Raw genomic sequence first — 22,634 nt, forward strand, 5'->3', positions numbered from 1 at the left:
TTAGAACTCAAAGCATTACCCATTCGAGTCCTGTATATGTATCTATGGCAGGGTGCACATATTTTAATTTTCCAAATTCTACAAAATGAAATACATCCATTTGTCAAACTTCATTTCTTTAAGTATCCTTTGGGTTATTTCCTGCAGGTAATAGAGTTTGGTTATACAAAGAACAAGTAGGGCATTTCCTTATTATTTACTTCACTTGTTCCCAAAGGATGGAAAATATTTAATCCTTTGTTATTAATACGGTGTTTCTTATGAAATTCTGAGGCTTCTCACACATTTCCTGCCAATAGCTGATCAATTTCATCATTACCGTGTGCTAGAGGACCTGGTAGATATGTATGGGATCTGATATGTGTTTTATTCAAGGGGTGACTTCTATTTCTGATTATTTGCATAATTGAATAAACAACAAAGTTAATTCTGAGTCATCTGGAGTAAGTTCAGCAGTTTTGATATGTAAAACAACTTTTTGCATATTGAGAATCAGTAACTATATTAAGAGATTCTGGAAAATCTAATAATACCATGAAAATAGCATATAATTCTGACTTTTGAACTGAATCATAAGGGCTTTGACCCCTTTATTTAATTTTCCTTACTTAAAACCTGCCTTTTCTGATTTATTTGCTTCATTATAGAATGTGGGAGCTCCAGAAATTGGTATATCCTTTATTATATGGGGGGAGGGGATCCAATTATTACTTTTTATAAAGTTTCTTGCTTTAGAGGTATTTGTTGTGAATCTCTCCCCAAAAAAAATATTGCAAGCTCTTTGCCAATGTTTATTTTCTACCCACAATGAAGCAATTTCTGCATTAGTAAAAGGTACCACAATTTCTGAAGGATCTATTCCTGCTAATTGATTAAGTATTAATTTTCCTTTCAGAATCAATTCAGAAAATTTTTCTATATAGGTCTTTAATTTTTTACTCTGTGTGGTAAAAGTATCTATTCTAAGATATTATCTTCTCTTTGTATAAGAAATTTTGTAAGAGGATGAGTACAAGGTAGAATGGCTAGTATACAATCAAGCTCGGGGTCCATATGCATCCTGTAATTTCTCTTCTACCAGAGCCAATTCTCTCTCAGCCTCATCTGATAATTTTCAACTATTTAAGTCCTTATCACTTTGTAAGGTCTTGAGTAGTTAATCCAATTGCGAGCCTTAGCCAGTTAACATTTCTCAGCAATTTTTGAAAATTATTAAGGGTTCATAATTGACCTCTCTAGATTTGTACTTCATGTAGTTGAAAGGTTGAATTTTTTGTAAACCTATCTTATATCCTAAATAATAATAATAATAATAATAATAATAATAATAATAATAATAATAAATCTCCTGTTTTTTTCCCTCCCAGGAGCAATTATTAGTCTCCAACAAGGCAAAATTCTCTTTACTTCATCAAACACCTTTTTCTGAGGTAGCTGAGTCTAAATCAGCCAGTATGATATCATCCATATGATGTTAAATTATAGATTGAGGAAACTTTATGAATTATTTCTAATGGCTGCTGTATAAATATTGACACAAAGTAGAACTGTTTAACATTCCTTGTGGCAAAATCTCCCACTGGTATCTTCTAACAGGTTGAAAATTAGTATAAGTCGGCACTGTGAAGGCAAATTTTCCTCTATCCTGTTATTATAAAGGTATAGTAAAAAAAATTTAGTCATTAAAATCAGTCATTATAATAGACCATCCCTTTGGTAATAAAGAATGCAAGGGAATTTCAGGCCGTAGAGAACCTATTGGCTGGATCACCTTATTACTAGCTCTCAGATCTGTTACTGTAAGAATGGAAAAATACAGCCTAACTCTCCAGTGACCCCAGGAAGCTAGAAGTTTAAACCTTAAATTCCAGATCCTGCCCTCAGCCAGTAAATAGGCGAAAGGTCACATTCTTTGCTGTTTACAACAGGGCATGTGAGTATGTGAGTACAGGAGATGAGCTTTGTCATCCCACCTAGGAGATGCCGACCTCCAGGGCTATAGAAAACTGATTAGTCAGTAAAGCACAGGCTTGGAGGGTTTAAATTGATTGGTCCACACGCGGGCTCTGGACGCTATGAGATGATTGGTTTACGATGCGTGGGCTTTGTTGTAACCCTACAAAAACTGCCTCAATTCTGTACTCAGGGTCCTCAGTCCTCTACCCCTGTGTGGTGCATGACTGTGGACCCCAGTGCGCTTGGAATATAAAAGACCTCATGCTTTTACATCAAGACCATTTCTCGTGATTGATTTGGGGGTAGGGGGGCCTTTCCTGAGAAGGGGCGTGAGGGTCCACGCTCTGTGGGTCTTTCATTACCATTCTTCATTTTCCAGATTTCTTTTTAATGGCAAATATAGTAGAATACCAGGGACTGGTAGATTCTTCAATACATTGAGCATTTAGTTGCTCCTATACCAGCTGTTCCAGTGTCTATAATTTTTCTGATGCCAAAGGTCATTATTCCACTCACACAAGCTTTTGAGTTAACCATTTATAAGGTAGGGCCATTGGTACCTTTGAAACACCAACACTGTTGTGTACTGCTTAGGTACACCCTGAACAGTCTGTGACTATTCTTGATAATGCCTTTTAATGTTGTTTCTGAGATTGAAGAATGCCAATCTGTGTTTTCCATTAATGGGACATTGCACTCCATGTTGTGAAAGCATGGTGTTTACTTGTTTTGTACCCTGCTGGTGGCCACAGGGCTCTGTCTGGTTTTCTGCTATTACAAAAAATGATATAGCAAATGTCTTTATCTTTACAGTATTTAAAAGTTCTCTACTGAGAACTTTGAGAACATTCCTAGAAGGGGGATAATTGGGACACTGGGTAAGGTACAAAACTCATTCTAGATCTAACCCAAGGCCTCGTCCTTGGTGTAGTTTCCATCTATAGTAGCCCCATGTTGCGGTGCCAATCTGTGGAAGCCTGTGTTTGTTTGTGTCCCTCACTGGGGGGACATCTGTGGGAACCCATCTTTGTGGGACTTCAGTCAGATCCAGCTGGCTTATGCAGTTCATACCTGAGAGGGGGAGTGTGGATTGAGGTAAAGATACTAAGGAAAATATAGAGACACAGAATAGAGTTGGAGGGCAATCCAGTGAATACTGAACACCTTAAGTTTATTCTTCAACATTCTTATATGCCTCAACCAAAAAGGAGAACATGGCAAAAGACTTCTTTTTCATAATACAAGGAAGAGACAGACTATTTTCCTTAATTTTCCAAACATTTAGTAATCACACTTTAGACTAAATCTCTCATTATCTGGCCTTAAGGGTTAAGGGTAGCCACACCTTAGACCAAGTCTCTTGTTATTTAGATAAGACCAAAACATCCTACAGTAGCCATGCCTGAGAACTTTAGGTCTTATGACTTTAACCTTGGAAGAGTAAGGATGGTTTTGAACTCTCTGACCTTAAGCCAAGGTGAATCAAAATCATTTTTATGGACCCCAGCAGGTTGGGACTATGCTAACTTGAGTTTCTCACTGTAAGGCACAAGGGGCCTGTTTTCCCCAAGCCTTAACACTGGTACACATTTGTAATTTTGTCTGTTTTTACAAGTCATTTGCTTTTCCTTTTATGTGAATAGTAACATCTGCCCATTTTTCTACCTCCATAGTCTTTGAAAGTTCTTTACTTATTATTACGTGTTATAATGGCTTAATTTATAAATCTTCTACCATAATCCCTGTTTATTATTTGATTTTGTTAATGTTTTGTTAATTTGATTATGTTAATGTTTTGTTAATGTTAATGTTTGTAAATATTTTAATTTGTGTGTGATCAGACGATTTCTTCTCCTTTATTACTTCTGGATTTTAAGTTACAGAAAGGGAGTGACTGACTCCTCCCTACTATTTTTGCAGTTTGTTTATTTAACATTCAGGCCCATTTGGAATTAATTCTAGTGTAAGAAGTGACTTTAGTGTGATCTCTTTGCATAACTCACCAGCTGTCCATTAGTTCGTTTTTTCTCTTCTAATTTGAGATGCACAGCCTTTATGGCATCCTAAACTGCCATGTTCAGTCTGGCGTATTTGGGGGCTTCATTTTTCTATCTCTTGGTCTGTCTGTTAGCCAGCTAGTTCAGAGGGAAAGCTTTTATAACACACTTTAATATCCAGATGGAGTAGTCTCCCTTCCTTACTGTTTTAGTGTTTCCATGGCTACTCTTATTTGTTCTTTCAAATAAAATGTATAATTAACTTGTCTGGCTTTGAGAAAAATGATATATATATATATATATTATTGAAATTATGCAAAATTAATGAAATCTCTTAGGAAGAACTGACAATTTTCTGATTATTTTCTCATTCAAAACATGCTGTGCTGCTATATACATTCAAGGCCATTTCTTTGCTTGACTGTTTCACTGTGTCTAGGCATTCTGAGCATCACTGTAAAGAGTAATGCTGCCCCCTCATCCTACAGGTACCAGTATGATACATGTTTTGAGATGCATATTTTTATTTTCATAGCCATTGTTAGTTAAACCTATTTCTCCTTCCTGAAAGTTGGGGAGCAAGTGAGCCGTGCATGCAGCTTGGTAATAGTGTGGGCATTAGACTAAACTTCTGACTTGGACCTAGTTTTCACATTTGCTATCTCTGTGTGTGAACATGAAGGAGTTCCCACTTTCAAAACCAAAAACACAAAACAAAACCAAGAATCCCTCCAAACAAACACAGCACCCAAACCCTATACTCTCACCTTCAGCGAAATAAGGATTGGGTTGGACAACATAAGGGAGGGAGCTGGCACACAGCCAGGCATTTGCCAGAATGCAGTCTAAGTGATGGCTGACACTCATCTTAGGCACTGACTTTCTCTACTTGCTGCTGTGAATTTAAAATCACTCCCCAGGACTTAAAATGTATTTGTGTTTGTGTTTGTAACATGAACACTCTCTATACAACACATGCTTTGTTTTCAGAAGTAGGCCCATCTGTCTTCCCTTGCGTTAATCTGGCTGGTGCCTGGCAGCACCACACTCTGTTGAGTTTTCTCCCTTATTTCCCATGAGCTGGCATTTTTTTTTTTTTTTTTAGACTTCATATTTTGTCTCGCTTTTACAAAATGCTGGAATGACCTACACGCCCTGGCAGAACTGGCAGAAGCTGTGCTCATCTGAACAGTGATGGATCATCTTTTTCTGGAAGCCATCAATCAACTGAAGCTAACAAGAATATGGAGTGGGGCAGGGGAGGGAGGGTGTGAAGGTCACTTTACTTGGCCCGGTGACTACTTGCTATGAACCATCTTGATTGATGTAGTAGAAATTTCTGCTGCTTGCATCATTATTTCAGGACAAGGCTGACTTCCTTTTGCCTGGCCAGTTTCTGAGTTTAGTTGAGAATCAGTGTTCTCTACATTTAAACTTTCATACAGACATTAGCATGAAGTGAACACCCACTGTCTAGGACACACTACACAACAGGACTGAAATTAAATGCTGGTCTAGTTCCCTTGGTTGTGCTCTGGGAATAGTGTGGAGATTCAGAGAAGGCAGGCTTGGTAATGCTCAGCTGCAATGCTGAGTGAGGTTTACCAAGTGAGGTTTACCACAGGGAAACAGAGGCAGAGAGCAAGCATGAATTAGGGACAGCAGGGCATGGAGTTTGGTGTTATTGGCAGTAGAGTAAAAGAGGCAAAAACCATGCAGGCGAAGGCCCTCACAGACTGTGGAAACGGAGCAATGGTAGGGCTGAATTTAAGCCAGAGTCAGATAGGATATGCTAATAGAATGTACCTAATGGGACTACCATTCCATAGAGCAGAGCAGCACATCTAGTAAGCAGGGTCTTAAAGGGACTCTGTCTTTAATGATGGGGGGTGGGCTGTGTAGCTGGAACTGAGGGCAGGGACTCACAGCTAGCAAGTTAGCTAGCAAGTGCCACACCACAGGGTACAGCCCTCTGCCCCCACAAACCACCCATATATGAGAGCTGCACTTTTCCCACAACAAAGCATCACATCAGCCCTTTGTGTCTTTTCAGGAAGTGTTTATAGACTTAGGCCTTGACATAACCTACAAGAGTTTGAGGAGTAAGGGGAAAACTGTACTTTCTATTAATACCTGTTCATTTACTCAGGTGAAGTTCTTGTACTTCCTCTGGGTAACTGGCATCACTTTGAGGCTCCTTCCCTCCCCTCCTTCCCCTCCCCTCTCCTCCCCTCTCCTCCCCTGGTTCCTCTCCCTTTCCTTTCCCCAGACAAGGTCTCATAGCTGAGTCTGGCCTTGAATTCAAATTCACAAGTAGCAGAGGAAGGATGTAATCACTTATCCTCTTGCCTCTGGAGCAATGGGATTGCAGTATGTGCCACCAAGATTTGTAAATCAGATATTTTTCTATCCTATAAAACCACCTCATGCAGAGGCCAGGCTGATGACATCCTTGCTTGTTCAGAACACAAGTTGGCAAAAGACAAAGAGATGCCTGATGCTGTCCTGCTCAGAACTTTGTTCTGTAGAGAAGAAGGAAGTAGCCTCAGGCAGTTGCTCAGAACTGTCTGTAACACAGCAGACAGAGCAGAGGGACTTCTGCTGCAATGAGAAATGCTAGCCTGCAGTGGAGGGGGAGCGGATGGGAGGTGGGGTGGCTGGGTTGACAGTGGGGGAAGAGGCTGATGGGGGGAGGGGAGGTTCTGAAAGGGAGGGGGACAGAACTTTGGAATTCTTTCAGTTTCTCCTATTTTGGTGATCTAATGACATTTAGTTTAGAAGTAATAGCTTCAGGGAAGCTGTAAGCTTTGAGAGCTGAGCTATATTGAATAGCAAAGCATTGGTGCTCAAATGCTCCTGATGGCAGCCTCCCCCGGGATCCCTAGACCATGACAGCTTGCTGCTTCCCTGTCTTGAGTTTCTGGCTCAGGACAGGGTTCCATCCTTTATTTCTTAGGTGTTCTTAGTGTCTGCTTGCTGCTCTTCTTGGAAATCTCTGCCCTGCCTCTCTCTCTCTCTCTCTCTCTCTCTCTCTCTCTCTCTCTCTCTCTGTGTGTGTGTGTGTGTGTGTGTGTGTGTGTGTGTGAGAGAGAGAGAGAGAGAGAGAGAGAGATCTATTGCATTACTGTTGTCTGTAGTTTTCATAGTGTTTCAGGAGAATTGATTTACATAGCCACTTTCTCAAGACAGGCAGGTTTCTGAGAGCCAGTCACCTGCTGTTGCAATTACATACTGCTATCTTAGTTGTTTTTTTTCCCTTAAGAATAAAGAGAGGAACCTGGAGTGATGGCACACTGGGCAAAGTGCTTGCTCTCCAAGCCTGATGATAGGAATTCGGGTCCCCAAGAACAATACAGGAGCCTGGTGGGACACAGCAGCACAGGCATCTGTAATCCTAGCATACATTCTGAGAGACAGAAACTGGAGAGTCATTGGAAGCTCAAGCCAGCCTGGAGTACAGGGCAGTGTACAGCCAGAGGGCCAGCTGGAGTACATCACACACACACACACACACACACACACACACACACACACACACACACACACCAACGTATAGATGCACATGTAAGTCATCTCCCCTCTACGCACACATACATGAGAATTAAAGAGAGAGCTTAATATAGTTTCTGGCTGGAATTTAAAACATGGTTTTTCTGGTTTTTTAGTAAAGTGGTATATGTAGCAATATTCTTTCTCACAAGGATGGGTGGGTTTGGGGTATGTTCAATCCCTGTAGCATTTAGAACATTTAAATTAACTCGAAGAGACTGGGGTGACTGGATAGAAAACGAACACACAGAAAAAGCAGGGTCTTAAGTGACTGAGCAGGTTTGACTTGTTTGGGAACTACCTAGGAAGTAGAGGAAGAGTGTGAGGCTGACATCGGAAGGCTGTGCAGAGCATTTCCCACACAGCCTGGAAAGGGAGCCTTCACTCTGATTCCATGTACTCTTTGGACTCTTTAAGGGCCTCTTCCGAGCAGGCAAGCGTCCAGCGTGTAAGCATGAAGTGGCTAAAAAGCCAATTCTGTCCGTGCTTGTGCGCCTCTGTCCTTCCCGGTAAGTGCCTTCCTAGGAGCATCTTCATTCCAAATCCTCTCTGAGCCAATGAGAGAATCATGAGGAAGCCTCTTTCCAAAGGTTTTTTTTTTTTCAGATGCTTTAAAGAAAATCCAGGACCTCCCCATCCTTTCCTTCTAAGACTATAGTGGCTGCTATTAGTGCAGAGATGACAGCCACACCCAACTCAGTCAGGAAAGCATATCAACTTGAGATTTGGGGATCATGTGGATTGGGATGCCTGACAAAGCATGGGAAAGATGATCAGAACTATGAAAAAGTACAGAGACCACACCAGGTTCAGGTTCACTGCCGTAGGAAGGCCCAGGACTGCTGCAGTGAAGACTTGCAGACCTGTAGGGAATGTGGCCAGGGTCCTCAAAACTGCTCTTAACCTGGGGCTGAAATGGCAGCCCCACATTCAGGACTTGTAGAGGCGGGGAGGAGGTCTGTCTCCTCTCTGTAAATCTTGCAAGGGTGCAGTCACACTGTGAGATATAAACCGTTCCCAGGTCAACAGGATGTAACTGGCAGGTAAAGTGTGCATTGCTGCAAAGGTATGCCTGTGTCTTCTCAGTCAAATCCCCAGCCTGAGGTGGGCTTGAGGGTTCTTGGGGACGTAGAGGTCTCCACAGCTCATTACTGAGTCCCTGAGCTGTGAAGTCACAACTGTGTTTGCAGTTTCTGTCTTTGATTTTGCTTGACAGATACTAATGACTTATTGATTGTATCTGTATTTATAGTAAAGCCTTAGTTCACAAGAACCTTGCTAACGTAGAAACTTCCAGTAATTAGATTCTTCCCATTTTAAGCCTTATTTGGAAAGAAATTTTACCACTAGAAAAATAGACTTAATGAAGTTTTAAATTTTAGTCCCAAAATTAAAACATATACCTGATTAATATGTGTACAGTGTGCAAAAATGGGAAAAGGACACTGCTGTGTGATTTTGTCCCTTTGGGGAGATGTGGATGCATCAACTTGCTCCCCAATAAAGCACCAGTGACAGGCCAAAGGATTCCACCCAACTCTTGTGAACTGCTGAGTTTAGCAGGGTCGCTTAGCAGCGTTGGTGTCTTGATTGGTGTGTTCTGTTGCTGTGAAGAGACGCCATGACCACAGCAACTCCTATAAAGGAAATACTTTTACTGAGGCTAGCTTATAGTCCAGAGGTTCAGACCATTGTCGTCATGGCGGGGAGCATGCTGGCACACAGGCAGACATGGTGCTGGAGAAGGAGCTGAGAGCTCTGCATCTGGATCTACAGGCAGCAGGAAGAGGGGGTGAGAGACACTGGGCCTGGCTTGAGCTTCTGAAACCTCAGAGCCCACCCCCAGTGACACACTTCTTCCAACAAGGCAGCATGTCCTAATCCTTTCAAACAGAGCATTCCCCAGGGGCCTATGGGGTCATTGTCATTCAAACCACCACAGCTAGTGACTCAAAAAGCTCAAGGGGTGAGTCTTGAAAGCTACAACTCCCTACAAGCCCTACAAGCTGGTTAGCCTGCAGAAAGCTGTAAAAAGAGTTTCTTAATTGGTCTGGATAATAAAAGTTGAGTCAGATACAGAGGGAAATGCTGAGAGATCAGAGAGAAGGAGCAAGCCACAGCACACCTTACCTCTTTAGCATCTCAGCAGAGAAGAGAGCAAGTTCCTGTTTGTCCCTGCTTATATCCTGTCACTGCCCAGCTATATCACTTCCTGTCTGTCTGTCCAGACCTCTATGGTTAGATAGTGGCAAGTTTCTTCCCCAGCTAAGTCACTTTGTATCTGGCCAATCAGCCAATCAGTGTTTTATTCATTAACCAATAAGAGAAACATACATAGAAGGACATCCCCCATCAGGAAGCTCTCTCTGTCTCTCTGTCTGTCTCCCTCCCTCCCTCCCCCAGCTTATATAACTGTGGGGAGGAGCATTGCAAATGCCTACATTTCATGAGGCTCACCAGCCCTGTGAGTTTTATTTACTTCCTTTATCTTATCAACCTCCTTCTTCCCCCCATAAGGGGGACTATTTCAATTCAGAAGATATATATATATATATACACACACACACACACACACACACACACACACACATATATATATATACATACACACACACACACACACACACACACACACACACAATTTTGGGTTTGACTGATAATGCTGATATAGAAGCAGTCATCCCATGGTATTCATGGAAGAGATTGCTTCTAGGACTTCTTAAGTATCAAAACCCATTGATGTTTCAGTCTCTAATATAAAGGGGTGCTTTTAGCAGGGTATATAACTTAAGTTCATCTTTCTCTATATTTTAGCCATTGTTATGTTGCCTCTAATAATACCTAGCAAAATGTCTGTGTTAGAACAGTAAGGGGAAAGAGGTCTGCAGGCCTAGCAGACACAGAGGGTTGGCGGCTGTGCTTTAGATTGGCATTCTGTAGTAAGCTTCTAATCAAGTTGTTGGCCAAAGGAGTCTCATGGGAAACCCCAAATAACCCAGGCTCTTGCCAAAGCATTAGTTGCTCTCCACAAATGGAAGATAAGGCCTTTTGCTGAAGACAGCATTCTTGTGAAGACACAATTCACTGAACACTGTGAAGTCAAGCTGGTGACTACCTAGAGCCTTCACCCCTATGGACTAGCATTCATGGTACTAAAAGTTACTCTGCATGCTACCAAAACAGAAAGATAAACAGCAACCCCGCTACAGTGGTGACCTGCCTGGAAGATATGCAGTTTCAATAATGGCACAAAGCTTGTGGGAGAAACCAGTCACTCTATGATTTGATTTAAGGCCCACTCCATAAAATGGAATCCACACCCAACACAACTTGGGTGTTTAAGAACCTGAGACTAGATAGGCACGGGCCTAGGAGAAAACCAAATATGGCTATTCTACTAAAGGAACATAGCAGTAACATGACTCCTAGCACCATTCTGCCACACTCATAGATCATGCCTTGCTCAGCCGTCATCAGAGATGCTTCCTCCTGCAGCAGTTGGGAACAAATACAGTTAGGAACAAATATACAGGCAGACAATGTGCAGAGAGTGAGAGACCTTGGGACACTCAGTCCTAAATGGGCTGTCTCCATCAAATCCCTCCCCTCAGAGCTCAGGGAACTTTGAAGATTGTAAGAGCCAGAGGGGCTGGGTAATACCAGTGAAACATGTCTTCCAGACACAACAGGAATGATGCACATATGAACTCAGAGACCATGGCAGCATGTCCCCATGTGAGAAGCTACCTCCAGTTGATAATCTCAAACCAACAAATATTAGCTTTCTCCAAGCAGTGTCACTGGGGAAACAACCCACTCTTAAGAGTAGGCCATGTACTCAGTGGCAGATGGCCAACAGAAAAGGAACTCAACAGCATCTTTGGAAGTTCCTTGTCTCATAGTGTCATGTCAGGGCTGCCTTTGTTTTTGGTTTTTGTTTTTCACCTTACAGGTCCTTTGCAGGTCAAGTTTTGTGTTTTTGTGAAATTCCTGTGTGTGCAAACATGTGTGTTCTGTGTCCGTATGCATTTATTGTGCATTTTGTTGGCAATTTTTCTTCTGTTTGTTTTGTTCTAGTCCAGCTTGTTTGTTTTTGTTTTATACCATTTTATTGTTATCCCTTATGCCTGTCTAAGGACAGGCGGGAAGGGAGTGGGTCTGGGTGGAGGGGAGGGACTGGGAAGAGTGGAGGGAGGGGAAGCTGTAACTAGAATATACCACCTAAAATGTATTTTAAATAAAAGAATAACAAATTAGAAGAACATTGTTCTGTTTAGAAACAAATGGGATGTAAAATGCAAAGTCCTTCTTGGCAGGTACTCAGAAACTGTGAAAACAGAGATGGGAGGAGGCATGGCTGCAGTCCACAGTTTACACACTGGTTTCACTCATTCTTGAATGATTTTAGCAAAAATAATTTTCTACTCTTCATTCTTTCCATGAGTGAGTTATTTGAGCAGATGAGCACTTCTAGTTTTTAATATTTATGATCTTGTGTATGGAAGTCAAAACAAGAATGGAATATTGAAAATTTCCTTTCCATTTTTTTTTTCCTGACCAGGGCATATGGAATCTGGAATGGATACAGCAAGCTTCTTTCTGAGCTTGCTACGCTGGTGTGACAAAGTGCTGCAGGCGAGTTCTCTTTCCCACAGCCCAAGGTGTCACTGTTTGTCCCTTCTCATGTCTTCACAGTCCTCCTTCTCCCTGTATGTGTGTGTCCCTTCCAAATTTCCTTTAAGTTTTTTTTTCTTTCTTTTTGGAGCCATCCTGGGAACCTGGAGCACCAGATGGACCTCATAAAGCATCAGTAGGACACTCTGTAGAGTCTAGAGTCTGTGTCTTTTCTTCAGGTAATATTTAGGCCCCATCCAGAGTCCTATTTTGCTGAGCCTGCTTTCTTCTAGTACATCATGTGAGCTGTCAGTCTGTGGCCTGTTGCTGTTTGGCTAGTATACATTATGACAGGGAAATACATTTTCCATGTGAGACAGGGAAAAACAAGTCAATGACATAGGTTTGCTTTATTTCAGGGCTCTCAGGAGTTATAGGCTCTTCCTCTGCTTTATTTCACAGTTCATTTGGGTTTGCTTTAAGTCCATTGTTTTGACAAAGTTAGCAGCACTTAGCAGCGCTTAATCGAGGGTACAGTGGAAGTGGAAGTTACTTAAGGACTTTCACTAGGTAGCTGTATGGAAATCCTGACCAGAAATTCAATAAGGGAGAAAGAAAAATGCTTATTGATGTACCAGAAATTCTTTAACTATTATTTTTTTAATGATTTGTAATTTCACATGATTGCATTTTATTTTGCTGTCTGTTTTCCCTTTAAAATTTTGAAAAATTGCAGGGTGGTGGTGGTGCATGCCTTTAATCCCAGCACTCTGGAGGAAGAGGTAGACAGGTCTCTGTGAGTTTGAGGCCAGCCTGGTCTACAGAGTGAGTTCCAAGACAGCCAGGACTATGCAGAGAAACTCTGTCTCAAAAAACAAAACAAAACAAAAACAAGAAAATTGAAAAAGTATGTAGCTTTGAATGTGTCATAATTTTTTTACCATAAGTTAATTTTATAACAAAAAACATTAATAAAAGCTAATTTTAGTTGTAACAAATTTGTTGGATAATATAAAAATTTATATAATATCTTAAACAAATTTGATTAAAGAAGATAATTAGAAAACCTATATTTGAGACATTAAAACAGTATCAAAATTCGTAATATTTTTACCACAAATATGAAAAGTCAATTTACAAGCTGATGTTTTTGTTGCTTAATGAATTCTTACTTGTGAAAACATACAAAAATCAATTTTTCCCATTAACACCATTAAGAAAAGGTTTGTGTGTCTGGTGATATGGCTCAGTAGGTAAAGGTACTTTCTACTAAGCCAGACAACCTGAGTTTGACTCTTCCGTACTCAAGCATACACACACACACACACACACACACACACACACACACACACACACACACCCTCGAGTGCACACACACACACAAAGTAAATAAAGAAAAATTTAAGTAATTTTATAAAGAAAATGTTGTGAATTAGGTGCATATGAAATAGACATCAATATATGTATGTAGACTAAATAATCCCTGACTTTTAAGGTAACTTTAATTGACTTTCAGCAAACTATAGTTAGCCATTCAAATCTACTTTTGATTTAAATTTTATCAAATTTGGCAAAATATTGTCAGCTTTTGGACTTCGGAAGGCATAGCGTTCACGGGTCCAGAACTGCTTGGACATATGATCTGGTAGAGACGCCTCGGTTTCTCACTGGTATCTTTCTTCTGTCTGGGAGCCCAGCTGCACACTGGTTTCTGTTGCCCCTGGGTTTTATGGTGGCTGCTGAATAGCACAAATCCTGGCTGTTCTGTGTGTGGAGAGAGATGAATATCTGCTTCTTTTATGAACACCTTAAGGGGCCTAGAGTCAATGTGAATTCTAATCCCATTTGCCACTTAATTTTGGGCCACTGATCCAGCCATTCAAGCACTCTAAACTTCAGTTTCTTCACTTTTAGAACAGAAATAGTAATGACAAAAACAGTGAGCTCAATGTGTTGTGGGCTTAAATATGAACTGAGTAGGTTGGGGCAGGGGTGAGGGGGTGGGGTGAGAGGAGGTAGGCAGGGGCAGGAGGAGGTGTGGGAGGGAGAACTGTGGTTGGAATGTAAAATGAAATTTAAAAGAATGAAAAAATTGCAAAAAAAGAATGTGAAAATGTGAACACAGATTCAATGGATTATAGAAGTGGCCCAGGCAGTAATGTCCCTTGTCTAAGGACACTGCAGAAAAGATAATAATACAGACAGTGGATACAAAAGGTTGAATCTTTAACAATAAGGGCAGGGAATGGTTCGGAGAAGCCAGAGCCTTAAAGCCACGTCTGAAATACCAGGAAGCCATCTTCAGTATAAGACTGACATGCTTTATCTATCTCATCAGCTTATTGTATCAGAGGGGAGGGGGCAGTTTTGTTACTTGGCATATTTCTGGCCGATTGCAAAGAAAATACTCAACAGCTGCTCCTCCAGGGGGCAGATGGGTGGCATTTACAAATCGTGCTTTTCTGGTGGGGAAACTGAGGCACTAAGTGGTTATCTGTTTTCTCTGTCCTTCTGAAACCATGAAGCATCAACTCTGAGATTACAGGTCACACTTACCTTCTGTCTGCAGCCGTGTGTCACAGAACGGAATTGCCAGGGGGCGGGACTGGGAATGGGAGACGCTTTCCGGAAGGGAGGCCAGCTGAAGAGCCATCTTTTGTGTCTGCTACAGATGGCCAACTGGTGGTGCTTCCCAGTGTTTCCCTCTCCACTCTCCACCCACCCTCAAGTGACAGCTTTGGGCATCATCTTGTCTAATTAAACCACAAACAGAGAATGCCAGCTATCTGCTTGCATGACACCTCTGAATATTAAGTGGCTTTTATAATTAATTATTTTTGAAAGGCTTGATCCTTCATAATTAAATAAATCTTTGAGAATTAACAGTAGATTATCATGGCGAGTGAACAGAAAAACATCATGTACATCAACTTGGCTGTGAGTGAACACCTTTGCAGCCAACGGAGCCTCTGTTGCTCTCTCTTCAGTGATCTTCCGGGTTCAGCATTAACACCACATGTGTCCCTTCCTTTCCCTGTGTTCCTATGTACCCAAGTAGAACCAATTGTTTTTGTACAGGGTAAGATATAAAAATGCAGATTTGCTTACATAACTTACTGCCCAAATCAGGCCATCTGTGTAGTACCCGAGAATATGCCCATAGCAGCCGTCTGGCAATGCTGACCGTGAGTGATGCTATTCAGTAACCTTTGTGCTTTTCTGTTCAGACTGTGGCATTGAGACCAGATAATGGGAGCCAGCAAGACATGAAAGCCAAAACCATGGAGACAGAGAACCTAAAATCAGACAGCTGTGTTCTTGGGAGGGCTTGGGGGAAGTGTACAGTGCCACCTCCTCTAACCTTAGGGAATTGTCTTGTATGCCTGTAGGAACCTGCACTTTCTGCTTTGCTGAGGTCCTGAGGCTGCGGAAACAGGCTAGAGCGGCCTAGTGCTACCTCTGTATGACTGTGGTGGTTTGGCACAATACAGAGGAAGTTTTTTGTTAGCCTGTTTGGGTCCAGGTTTTTTGCTGTTTAAACCAGAGAGTACAGGGATAGCCACATAAAACAGTTTGAGGGGAGGGACTATGGATGTGTTTTGTGGGAACAAAGGGAAATGGGGGTATTGTACTTATACTTATAGTTAGAAATATTTCCTGTCCTGCCCTTTCCTTGCCTCCATCCCCATCTTCCCCTGTGTTTATGCTGTTTGGGTTGGGATTCTCATTTGGTTGGTGCTAGTTTTGCTTTCCTTAAACTTCAGCATTGAGAGTAGTGGAATTATACTATAGAAAATCCAAACTAAGCATATGGAATTTTAGATCTATGCAGTGCCTAGGGAGTCCTGGAATAGCCATGAGGAGTCTCAAATCTTAAAGACTCGGGCAAGATGCTATGGTTTCTCTCAGGGCCTTGACTTTTTAAGGAGTGTTGACTGGCTTGGTAACTCAGGGGTGAGGCTGGCAGCTGTAGGGATAACTGTCATCATTGACACTCATTCTGTATAGAATGACACACACTCTGTACATTGTCTTTTGAGGTAGTGGTTGTGAATGTTAGTTAGTAGGTAGTCTGTGTGTACGGTTTAAAAGTTAAAACCACGAAAGTGATTGACTAAAATCTCCTGTTTCCCATTACTGCCACCGCCTTCCTCTGTCACTCATGTTTGTAAATCCTCCCAGGGGATTCTTACATGCCTACAACACCCCCACCCCCATTTCACAGCACAGTTACATCACATCACACATTGTTCTGCATTTTGTGCATCGTCTTTACTTAATCCCCATAGCAACGCACTGTGGCATAGCTGTTCCTTCCTAATTTTACAATTAGGATGCAGTTCTAGCCAAGTAACTTGCTCAGGGCTATGTTGATGCATCCATGGTAGAGCTGGGATTGTGGTGACTGTCTAACCCCATCAGCTAAGACCTTCATCACCAGGCTTACTGCCTGCTCCAGCTGGCAGCAGCTCCGATGGCTTCCTGCTGATTTGTACATGCTCTCTGGAGGCTGAATGCCATACTGACTCCAGTCCACAGACTCCAGGAGAAATGAGGCGAACAGTAGCCAGCGCCTCATCAACTGACATTTCTTTCTTTCTTTTTTCTTTCTTTCTTCACTTTAAAATTTGTGATCAAACACAGATAACTTAGGATTTACCACATTATCCAGTTTTTATAATTTATTTTTACTTTATTTTATGTGTATGGGCATTACCTGCATACATGTCTGGTGCTCATGAAGGCCAGAAGAGGGCATTGAATCCTCTGGAACTAGAGTTACAGATGCTTGTGAGCCACCATGGGGGTTCCAGTAATTGAACCAGGCCCTCTGCAAGAGTAGTATGTGATCTTAACTGCTGAGCCATCTCTCCAGCTCTGTGTCATCCATTTTAAGTGTAAAGTTTAGTGCTACATTTATATCCTGAAAAAAAAAACAACAACAACCAAAACAAATCCCAAACCCCAGAAGTGTCTTCATCTCAGACTGTGAATTTCTTTCTACATTAATTTATTTTTCATTCTTTGACAATTTTAGCCATGGGATATTTAACTTCAGTCCTCTTCCTCCCTCTTCCCCTCTCTTGTCCTCCTGCTGAAACATTGCGTCCTCCCCAGATGTCTCCTCCTACTTCACACATCTTCTGTGTGTCCCACTGAATCTAATGAGGCTTGTCTGCATGAGCATGGGTCCGAGGCTATTTCTCATGTCACGGGCAACCTACCAGTGACTATGCCACTGAAGACAGTGACACCCCTTTCCAGCCACCATTAGTATTTGCTTTATTTCAGGCGATCCTGACAGGGATGTGAGTTAATGAGAGAGAGGGTGAGGTGCTGAAGCAAGATGGATAGAACATCCTCCTCCCGTGGTTGCAGACGATGAGCCTCGGGAAATGGCGCTACCTCCAGTGATCCCAGATGTGCAGCAGCCTCTCTGTCGCTGTGCTCTGTCACCTTGACACTCACAATTCTGAGATGCTTACTTATCCCCGCCCCCTCCCCTCTCTGTTTGTGTCACTGACTGGCAGAAAGCTTGGAAATACTTCTGACCCTCCATCCCAGCAGGCCTGAGCTCTCAGCGGAGATCTCTGCTGTTGACTTTCAGTGTACTGACAGCCTGGCTGATCTTAGTGGTCCTTTCCTGAAGAAGCCGTGGATCTGGGCTTGAGGCTTTTCTTTATGTCTTGTCCTGAGAAGGGGCATTGTGACATGTTATTCTCATTGTAATTCTGAGTGCATTTGGTGTGTTGCCGATGTACTGCAGACATGCCTTTTCTTCCTGCCTTTACAGCACATTCCTAGTGACTGTGTCTAAAGTCAATTTAAAATAGATATTTTCCAATGAGAATAATACCACAGTTGAAAATCTACATGTTCCTTCCAATTGGTTTATAATAAATCATAATTTTGTTAAATTAATATCATCAAAACAAAGACATAACTTTCTATTACTTTCCCAAGTGTTTCTTACAAACCAGAGCCCTTCACAGTCCCACCGTCCGGGTGGTATAAAGTGAACATGAATGTTTGGCAAGTACTGTTTATTCAAAGGACTCCAAATGTGCATAGAAAATGTTAATCAAGATCCTGGCTTTAACTCACATGTATAACGTTTAGCATGTCCTGGATTTGATGCCCAGCACACAAAGCCACACAGCCACAAACATACAAGACATAAAGTGAAACTATAAAATCCCACTTGTATAATATAGTAAATTTGGCTCACATCTAGACTTAAAAAAAAAAAGATCCATTAGCTAGTCATGGTGGTGCACACCTTTAATCCCACCACTTAGGAGACAGAGACAGGCAGATCTCTGTGAGTTTGAGGCCAGCCTGGTCTACATCAAGTTCTAGGATAGCCAGGGTTATACAGAGAAATCCTGTCTCAAAAAAAAAAAAAAAAAAAAAAAAAAAAAAAAAAAAAAAACCAAAAAGGTGATTCATTTATCTTTATTTTATGTGTATGAGTAGTTTGCTTGCATGCATGCTTGTGTGTCATGTATGTGCGTGGTGCCTGTGGCACCAGAAGAAGGTGTGTTGGATCCCCTGGAACTGGAGTTACAGATGATTTGTGAATCACCAGGTGAGTCCTGGAATCCAAACTCAGGTCCTTACAAGAGCCAAAAATGCTCTGTAAATGCTCGAAATCATGGAGCCATCTGTTCACCCCACATACAGACTTGCAAGTCTGAAGATAGTTGAGAAATACGTATCTTGTCCTATTTGACACATAAGATCTTGAATTCTTGTTGTTGTTTAAGGTCTCTGACTGTTTTCATTGATTCAAACAGACTTACTGGCATCTTTTCTCCCTTTCCTCAAACTCACAAGCAGGACTTGGTGGGCTGTATAGGTCAGAACCCTGTTTTCAGGGCAGATAGCCATTACCTTGACTCCAGGACTGCTGGCTACACATAACACACAGTCAAACCCCTCTTCAGGTGCTTATCCTTGGCTGCCAGCTCTCACTAAACTTGTTGGCTCCTTACCCAAGGCTCTTCCCATCCTGAGATCAGTTCCTACTGAAGCCCGAAAGGTCTTTACAATCAGCTGATGTCTGCTGTCATTATGCTGTGGGCCAGCTTTCCCCTAACCACCGATGCTTCCTACCTTCCTTCCAGAAACTGATACAGAGAGTTCTTCCTAACCACTGTCTTGTGTACAAATTCCACCCCAGTCTGTTCTCCAGGAGCTGAACTGGGCACAGACACTTCCGGGACCAGTTTTAGAGTTTTCAAAAAAGATTACACCAGGAATTTTGAATTGGTGTGCTATTCTTTCACACTCTTTTATTTTCTAGGTGTAAATAGATAGATATTCAAAGTGGTTCTGCTAGCTCAAGCTTGAATACAGTCACAAAAATGCATGTGTCATTTACAAGGCGTATTGTGTGCAATCATGTACACTTACATATCTTTCTGGTGGTTTTGCAGCATCTCAGTAAGGACTTTAATTGAGATAATTTGAAAAGATTGTCATATTAGTTTATTAGCTTTTTTTCTTTATTTCCTCATCCAATGAATTCAGTCATTATTAAGGAGGAAGAGAATTTCCTGAGTTTTGTGTTAAGTAAGGAGAGAGGGGTAATTGGTAGGAAGAAGGTATGGAATGCATTTATGGTTCTTTAGAAATGAAATCTAGGGAACAGCAAACATCTATGTATCTCTTACTTGGAAGTATTATTTGTTAATAAGTGATCATTTTTTTTTAATTTTTCCAAAATACAAAACAAGCTGCTGTAGACTTGGTTCTTAAGCTTTTCTCCCAAAGCCATCACAGAACTCTTCTCACTCAGTGCCTGTCTGAGCCTCTGGAAAGCTCACCAGAAGATCTGTAACAATAGAAGTACTACTGGGGTGTGTGTGTGTATGGACTGACACTGAGTTTGTGCGTTACTATGTAGTCTCGTCCCAGCATAGTGCCAAGTGCAGAATGTGAAACACTTGCTCATGACAATAACGGAGTCAGTTAAGAGCATACTGAATTGCAGACATCAAAACTTGTGAGAACAAACCCTTCAGGGACAGTATAGTAAGTAATGTCTTAAAAGTCTTCAGCATTTTGGAGAGTCTTTGCCTCATGAACAGGGAATTGGGGTTCATGGTGACGTCACAAAAAGCCTCGTCCTTACAGCTCAGGTTTCCTGCTCCAGTGAAATGATTGCTGATTCACAGTAGCTGGAAAGCTGTGTGGAATAATCCCTCGGTACACTGTGAATATGTAGTACTCTCATTGGTTAATAAAAAGCTGACAGGCCAGTAGCCAGGCAGGAGTTTAGGTGGGAAAGCCAAATGGAGAATGATGGGAAGAAGGAGGGTGAAGTAGGAGATGGATGATGGCATGTGCAGAAAGAGCAGGGTGGCACACAGTATTGCTACCAGGCCACATGGCAAAGCTTACATAAGAAACATGGGTTAATTTAAGTGTAAGAGGTAGTCACAAGACGGAGCTATCAGTTGAGCATTACAAGTAATATAAGCCTCTGTGTGGTAATTTGGAAGCAGCTGCTGGAACAGAAAAACTCCACCTACAACACATCCAATTGGTAGAGTCCCTTCAACAATTATTGTTCAGACCTGTCTGTCCCTCATGATCCCTTCTGCCCTTATGGGAGCAGCATCATGTTTCGAGCTTGACAGCTGCAGAAGCCTCATAGCCATTCTTCACACCTTTAACTCCGCCCTGTTCACCCCATACCAGTATTCCTTACTTTGACCAAGGAGGTTCAAGATACGCAAATCTTGATGGAGCTGCAACTCAGCTGCAGCGTGCTTGCCTAGCGTGTGCGAGGCCCTGGGCTCAGTCCCTGATACTAAAACATAATAAAAGTAATACATCAGCAATTGCAAATTGGCCTAGCATTCCATTAAAAATTGTCCTTGGCAGCTCCTCATTCATAAAATCAACCTACACCCTTTACACCTTGTGTGGCCTTGAATGTTATGTAATCCCTTCCCAGGTTTGTACTGTATAGTCCAAGCAGTGCTGAACCACTGTCTGCCCTTGCCCCAGAGGCCAGGCATGCTATCTCTGGTCATGACTCTTTGTCCTCTCCTTTCCTGTTCCCTCTTTCAGTTGGGGAAACTCTGTTCACACTTCAGGACTCTACTGGTGACTTTCCTTTCAGGGACTCTTCCATCGGCTCTTCCAGACTGACTGTTTTTCTGTCTGTCCCATCTAGTCCACTGCTAATTCCAAGCTCTGCTGGACTCTGCCTTCCAGCATCACGAGTACCTCAGTCAGTACCACTTATAATGCCCCCCAGCTGCCTAGTGGAGGCAGCTAGAAAAAACACCAAACACTAGTCATTCCCCCAGTGGGGGTGGGGAGGGGTTGTCCAGACTAGAGTTAAGCTGGGATGGCCCCAGCAAGGGGGAGCAGGTCTTTCTTTTCCTGTAGTGGTCTCCTCTCTGAGGAAGTGAAGGACTGGTGCCAGGCATGTTTGCATTTTTGAGAGCACTTGTTGAATCCCTGGGAGCTGCCTTTGCAGTTCTGCTGTGGATGCACAGGGCTGACCCCTGGGGTTGAGAGGACTGATGTGGACTTCACGTCACTGGGCAAGTGAAAGGCAAAGATGGAGCCTGTGGAGGGAACACGGCAAGTCCTTCATGGAAGAGAGCGAAAGGAAAACTGTCCCCTTGCTTACCACATGCTCCCCTTTCCTTTTCCACTCACTTCACCTTTTTACCTGTCTGCATTTTGCCTTTCATTTGTGCAGAGATTTCATTTTATGTCCCAAATAACCTTATAGGAGTTGTGCTGTAGAAGAAAAAGTAGAAAGCATCTATAGATGTGCAAAAATAAACTTGGTGTCAAAAGAGGCATTGAGGTTACAGAGACAGCAGAAGTTGCTCATGCATTAAGTTTGGCATTACCAACTTTAAAATCAGTTGTAAATCAAGCATTGCATTATACAGGGCATATTGCCTGGTGCATAAGTCTGGCATATGAGTGCTGCTCACATAAAGTGCAACTTCAAGATAACGAGCTGTAAACCCCAGTGGGAAAACACTTAGGGTTAGGCATGACACAAGGCTAACCCTTGTCAATCATGCATAACATGTTGATTCTATTCTATCATTTGTGAATCAGAATTCACATAAAGTATTTAGAGCTCCTTGTGACTAATTTGAGAAGTTCAAGGTGAATACTGAACTGTAGGGCATTTATAGCACAGGTCGTCCAACCAGGGTTAGTGCAAGCTCACATAGGTGTTTTCCATGGTTTTGAATCCTGTTTTTGAATTTTCTGTGCTTAGTAAATGTCAGACACCAGAATATCACTCCAGACTCTCTGTTCACTGATTTTCACAGGATAATTTTGGACCTTTGGTGGAGTAATCTTAGGTGCTTGTTTTAATATAGATTCCCGGACTCTACTTCTTGTTTCCGAGATGGGAACACCAGAGAGTAGGCCCTTGGGCTCTGCAGTGCACAGTCTCTGACCCTTCGGAGTAGGCATTATGATAGCACTGGCTGGAATCATAATAACATGGACTGAAGGGAAGAAGCA

The 22,634-nt window shown here is 42.1% G+C and overlaps 1 pseudogene; it reads left to right on the forward strand.

The window, feature by feature from the left end:
- Positions 1–22,634, forward strand: part of LOC127232426 (centromere protein T-like) — an 83,701-nt pseudogene that overhangs the window by 20,078 nt on the left and 40,989 nt on the right.

The sequence above is a fragment of the Phodopus roborovskii genome, unplaced genomic scaffold (genome assembly GCF_943737965.1).
Source record: "Phodopus roborovskii unplaced genomic scaffold, PHOROB, whole genome shotgun sequence".
NCBI lineage: Eukaryota > Metazoa > Chordata > Mammalia > Rodentia > Cricetidae > Phodopus > Phodopus roborovskii.